Below are 7186 nucleotides of genomic sequence, written 5' to 3'. Positions count from 1 at the left end.
ATATATATATATATATATATATATATAATTTAATTATTTCAAGCAAAAACAAGTCGAACACGAATGAACACATTTTTGTTCATATTCGGCTCATTTATATATTAAGTGCAAAAAACATTATTCATGTTTAGCTCATTTGCTTAGCGAACGAATCAAACACGAGCTTCTTAACAAGCCAAACTCAAATTATTCACGAACAACGAGCCATTTTGACGGCCCTAACAATTTCAACAGCAAAACATAATTTGAAACTAAATCCCACATTAACAAAATTAAGCCAACTCAATGGTTACTGGACACAACACAGCTTACTGAAGAAGTGTTCAACCATTAAAATTTAAACTTGCAACGATTTAGCATGACATCTGCACAAGGATCACACATATAAATAGAAACATCCGACATATAATTTTATTAATCCGAAAGCTATAAGAATCGAATATGACTGAAATATGATTTCATAACTCCAGAAAAGAATATTTTGATCGGTCTTTTATCAAGGGATTCATTGTCAGCGGTCACCCCGAATCACGGAGCGTTAGGAACACAGCTAGAAGGCTTGATGGATTCCTTTAACCACAGAATGGTGCAATTTCTTTTCTTCTTCTTTCAGTTCTAGTACGAGGAATCATTCTAATGGGAGTATATTCATCAATTGTTGTAGCATTGAAGAAATCAAACATTGTAACAAAAATTGATGGAGAGGAGCCAAGTCCAAGGGGTACTACAAATTGATAGAGAGATAATTTTGATGAGCATAGAATTGGTGATTCTAGAGTGACAAGCTAGAACCTTAACAAATTTGATCTTTAGTTTGAAACTTTAGGCCTGGTTAGTTCTATAGAGAGGACACAGTGGGTAATCTGGAAGTGAGAGGCTATAATCTACTCAGTATAACCATATCAATTACAAAATTAACTTTAGATTAGCTAATTTTCCTTATGCACTCAAGAGAGGGTAAGAAATAAGTATGATCCTGTTTGTCACAAAACCACATTTTTAACTTCAAGCATTTTTTTTGCAATGATTTTAATATCTTTGCAAGGGGAATTTTTTTTAAAAATATTCAAACTCCTTTACACATTTCTAGTTTAGAAAATTTGCATTTTCTTTTAGCTTTTAGAATTATAAAACTTTAGTTTTTAAACTTTTATAAACAATTCAAAATTATTCTCCTACAAATTTTGTTTACATTTTGAGCAAATTTTTTTCTAAGTTGAAATAGAAATTCTATCCTTCCCTAAGGGTTTGATGTTAGAGTTTTAAATGAAATATTATAAAATTACGTTTTCTAATGTAGGCTAGACCTAAGAGGCTGAACCATGTCTAAGTTGTGTTAGACTTAAGGTTTTGATTAGTTCTAATGTGAGTTAGACCTAAAGGTTAAACTAAGGGCCTATTTGGGGTGGCTCATTTGGTGCGGTAGCATTTTGAAAATGCATCAGGTCTGTTTGGGTAAATTGCATTTTTACAACTTATGCATTTTCAAAAGGCTAAAGACAATGTTTTCACACCACACTTATCTAGGTTTGGTTAGACTTAGAGTTTAGATTAGGTCTAATGTGGGTTAGACCTAAAAGGTTAGACTAAGTTTAAGTTTGGTTAGACTTAGAGTTTGAGTTAGGTGAGTTTGCTTATACATAGTGTTTACGTTAGGTCTAATGTGGATTAGACCTAACAGTTCTGACTAGTTCTTTGTTTTGTTAGACTTAGGATTTGGGTTAAGTCTAATGTTAGTTAGACCTAAGAAGTTGAATTAAGTCTAAGTTATGATAGACTTAGGGTTTAGGTTAGTTCTAATGTGGGCTAGACCTCAAAAGTTGGACTAAGTCTAAGCTTGGTTAGACTTAGGGTTTTTGTTATGTCTAATGTGGGTTAGATCTAAATGGTTGTACTAAGTCTAAGTTGGTTTAGCCATAGGGTTTAGGTTAGGTCAAATGTTGTTTGGAACTAAAAAGTTGGACTAAGTTAAGTTTTGTTCAACTTAGGTTTTAGTTTGGGTCTAACTAGGCATTGAACTTAAACTTAATTAGGATGAGTCCAATTATGAACTTATTAGGTGTCAGCACTATTTTTAGTTAAGGAGTTGCCAATTAGAAGCTATCGACCGCCGGAATCAAAATCTCGTAGCCATCGCCCACTTTAGAAGGATGTTTAATTTATATATATATAGTTTAGAAAGATATGAAATCAAACTGACCCCATATTTTTCATAGTTTAAATGATAGAGCACTTTAGCTCTAACCATGTATCTATCCCGAAAGATAAACACAAAACTTGAGGATGAGGCTGGATCAAATAAACTAAGAATTATATGATAATCGTTTGGACTATGAAACCATTTTCTTTGTCGACAAGTTCCCCTATTTAATACAAAGAATTAAATAGGGTTTTTATTAAGCTGGATTAGGAAAAGCTTTCTGTAAGGGCAAGCCCCTATAGTTAATTACATCTTAAATGACCAAAGTCACTTAAGAAAACTCTCGATAAAAATTAGAAAATATTATCTTCAAAGAGGTCAAAAGGATAGGACTTTTCAATAAGATGGGGCAAAGAGGTGTGGAAGGGGAATAGTTCAAATTTGGAACATTTTGTTGTAGAGTCCGAAGGAAGAAGAACTAGGGCATGTCATAAATCCGGAGGAGAACCTTGGTGACTTCCCAAGTTATCCTAATTTTTTGCTTCAATTTTGAGGAGAAATTAGTTAAATGTTTCGTCTTGCCAATTTTATTAATTTGGGCTTACACTTATGTGAAACGATCACACAAATAGCCTAGAAGATGTTAGGATTTAGGTCATGACAAACGACAACCTTAGAAATCTAAGACGAGTTGGAGCTTATATTGCAGAGCAGAACTATACAAAATCTTAAAGAAAAGGTTGAGGATTTATGTTGCACTAGGCAGACAACCTCAAAATCCTATGGCTTATTGTTTAATTCTAAGGAAAGATATGTTATTGCAGATCCTCTTGCTGTTGTAGATAGTTTTTGTAGAATCTTGTCCTAAGGAAAGCTCCAAGCTCCTTGTCGTGACGAGTTTAAGTTTTCTAATGTGTCAGGTTATGATGTCAAATCAAATGTCCCTACGGTTATGGTCCTTTAAATATAATGGGGGATGTTAAAGTTGATTAGAGTGCATCGATTAAGATCCTATGGTTCCCTTATTTCGGTACCACTATTTTCTTTTGAATTCACTTAGTTTAAATGAATTTACTAAACTCAAATTAATGAGTTCCATACTTTCATTTAGACCATGGAATTTTTCGTTAGCAACCATAGGTTACCTCATTCGAGGGATTCCCGATCATCCGATAGAGACGTCTTACTTTAGTTGCAGTTGTTATTTTGTGTTGTATGTGATTAATTTTTGAGTTGTCTTATATTTTGATTATTGTGGAGCTGATTTTTATCTTGGTTGATTTTAGTTTTTGTTTTGGTTTTGTGGCTATCCTAGCAGTTTTAGATTTTCATGTAGGGTGACATCGTTGTTTAACATGCAAGTTTGAAATAAGAAGTACAAGAAGGTAAATGCATTAATTTAAAAGCGTACCTGTCGAGTTTTCTCGCTCCACCACCTGAAAGGTTAGCACTTACAAGTATTGCAAGAAGGTTTAAGTTCTAAAAGTAGATGAAGGTTTAGCTACCAAACCCCAAGTTATGATTTTGTTAAATCTCAGAAGATCCTAGCAGATAATTTTAGAATAAAATATGATAAGTCCAATTTGCCTTTCAGAATATCCAATAGATTTCAAAATATTAAGGGTATGGCCCTATATCATTTTGAATGTCTTTTGAAATATCCCAAGTTTATTTTGATGTTATCATAATGTTCCAATAATCATTTAAGGCTAGGGTGTGGCTACCCCATTGCTCATTGAAGCTTAACAATTTAATTAACCCAAGGATAGGATACTTGATTACTCGATTGATGTGTACTCGATCAATCAATTGACATTTCATTCAAAAGTTATGTGAGTGGGTACCCTTAAGGCATGTTTGAGTCATTTAAGATTGTGGTGCCCAGAGTTAAAGTCAGGCTTATAGAGCTTACAGATGTTAATCACCAATCATATCATTTTCTAAATCCAATCAACTTGAGTTTAAACTTTGAACCTATATCCTTACCAAGCCTTTAACAATCATAATGAGTGAAATCATGACTTTCAAAGTTTTGATTTAAGTGCCATATATCCTAAATAAATGATCACATCATCCTCAACTTTGGGCTTAAGAAAAGTAAATTATCAGCTTCTGGTTTAAGCCCCTTACTTAAGAATCATTTTACCTTCAATTGACTTCCATGTCATGAATATTAGGAGAATTATGCTTTTAGTTGATGTTGTGCAAGGGAGTTGAATGGGTTTCTACCTTTTAGCCCCATTGTATTTCAATCATCCAAACATATTTATTGAGATCAAAATTTCCTATTTTTCCTTTGATACTCCTAAATGTTGATTAAGGCACCAAAGTCTAAAATTACTACTTTGTCATTGGGGCACTTCACCTCAAAACTCATTAAACACAACTCAAATGATTATGAGGGTTTAGAGTATTATATCCATGAGGTAATTAAAATGTTAGAGGATATGTGGACCTCTCAAAATTTAATTTAATTGAGATAATTATTTAAATCTAAAAGAATTATTTAATTATCCAAGATAAAATTTATATTTATGAAAAACATTATTACAGGTTTTATAAGGTCAAAGAAACACTTAGACAAAATTTCATTATTTTTTTTAATCAAATTTTTATTATTACAAATTTCTATTATTATTTTTTAATTTTTAATCAATTTCAATGATTAAATTAAATAAAAAATAATAGTTTAATTACAAAAATTATTTTTATATTTTTAATATACTTCCCTGAATTTATAAAACCTAGAGAATCAAATCTTATTTTTTTTATCATTTTAAATTTATTTACTATAATTATTTAAATGGGAAAACATAAAAAATTCATTTTTAAGTATTTAAAATTCATTTTTTAACTTAGAAAAATTAGGAAAAATGTTCTAATGATTTCTAAGTGATCAGGGGACATTCCCACTTATTTTGAACCATTTTTTATATTTTTAAAAATTTTGATTACTTTAATTATTTTAAATTCAAAATTTATTTGGAAAATGAAATATTTTCATAAAAATAGCTTTTATTTTTGTAAAATGCCCTTGATCACGAGGAACTTAGAAAAACAACTTTCATAATTTTTCTAAGCATATTTAATTTAATATAATTATGTTTATACAAAAATGCAAGGTTTTCTTAAAGTGCTTAACCTAAGCCAAATAATTTTTAAACTTTTACAGTTGGTAGATACGATTTTTACGAACAATTTGGAGATGATAATTGTTAATTTTTATATGTATTTAATTTACACAAATTAATACAAAGTATTCACATTTAACTAAGCATAGAAATTCATAAAATGATTCAAAGCATCACAATATTTTTCCAAGACTTCTCTAACCACAGGAAACCTACTAAAATTATGCTCATAATTTTTCAAGTGATATTTTAATTTATATAAATAAAAAAAGCCAAAATGGTCAACTTAGCTTGAAAATTAGGGTTAGAAACATAGAGATGTTCTCTGACCTTAGAAAAATTAGAGAACATCTCCTTTGTGATGAGGAGTAAACCCCCAAAATTTCAAGCTGTGGTGAAATACATTAAGCCATGGAGAATTAAAATACCACCGAGGGTATTTAATTCATTAAAAATAATATATTTGAAAAGTAATTTTTATTTTTAGTTCAATTTATTCTCCTCTGTTCATTGAGCAAGATGGTTATTTTATTTTATTTTTATGATTTTTTTAGAGAAAATAATGGATTTTTGAACTTTATGAATTTAAAATAAATCAAAACTTCATTTTTTTCTACTTACCCATGCGACACCAACTCATCCTTGTCTACTCCAAAGGCTCCAAGCGCCGCTCTGCCATTTGACGCCGTTAGCCACATAACCTCCATGCAGACCGTGCTTTATGCACCATGGATCTTTCCGGCTTAATCTTCGTCCGTTGAATACACGCACGATTGGACGACTCTCCGTTATTATCCCTAAGTGACCTAACCCGTGAGCTGTTCACACTAAAACCTTAAGATCTTGGCCTATACTCAACCAAATCGCATGGGGTTTGTTTCTAAACCTTCATCTACTCAGACAAACCTATCTATACAAATTATACTATATGAAATACAGTAAATACATAAGGAGAATAAAAATTAGCTCGGATTAGGATTAGGGTTCAATACCTTTGTCTGAGAGGGGAGGCCTCAATCAGATGGTTGCGGTAGCTTTGTTTGGTCCCAACAAACCTCCGGATGAAGTCCGAAGCCTGGATGAATTGTCTAGTTATGAGTTTGATCAAACCTCCGGATGAAGTCCGAAGCCTGGATGAATTGCCTAGTTATGAGTTTGATCAAGGTGGTTTTCAGGTGTTGGTCTAGATCTAGGTTGGTTTTCAAGTGTTGGTCTAGATCTAGGTTAGAGGTTGTTTCAGAGGGGGCTTTTGTGGGGAATCAAATTCTTTCATTGTGGGGATGGTGTGTGCACAAGTAATTGAAGTTTGTTGAGTTGTGGAGCTGTGGGGAGTTCTGTCCTGGTTTTGACAGAAATTTGAGCTTCCACAGTGGAGATCAATGGGGGAAAATGGTGGGGTTAAAATGAGATGTCTTAGGGAGTCTCTCAGAGTAATTTGGCATAGTTTTCTTAAGCAAATTTTAGCACTTTTTTTTTCCAGGGAAGTGAGGTTTAAATAAAATGGCCTAGGGTGGCTATCACGACCAATTGAGGGGTGCGAAATGGTGCCTAGGTGGAGGGTTTTGAATTGATAAAGCCAATTGGAATTGTTCAGGTCAGATGGGTGAGTTTGGATTTAAATTTTAGCTTGGGGCTCTCAATTTTGGTGTTGTCCAGTCACTAGGTCGGCCAATAGGGCTAGGGGAGGTGGTCAGGAGGTCATGTGAGCCAGTGGGAGGGTTTGGACTTGGGTTGAAATTAAATGAAATTGAGACTTCACAAAGGTCAATTTAAGGTCATTTTTAGTATGTAGGAGTGCTATAAAAGATTTAGGATCCAAATTGGGGCAAATTTAGAAGGTTATGGGGTTCAATTTGGTGGGATTAAGTCATAGGGCCAAAATTGGGAGTTTTACTTACATCAAGATTGAGCTCAA

Source organism: Phalaenopsis equestris, unplaced genomic scaffold, assembly GCF_001263595.1.
Source record: "Phalaenopsis equestris unplaced genomic scaffold, ASM126359v1 Scaffold000001, whole genome shotgun sequence".
Taxonomy (NCBI): domain Eukaryota; kingdom Viridiplantae; phylum Streptophyta; class Magnoliopsida; order Asparagales; family Orchidaceae; genus Phalaenopsis; species Phalaenopsis equestris.
Note: the sequence above shows the minus strand (reverse complement) of the source record.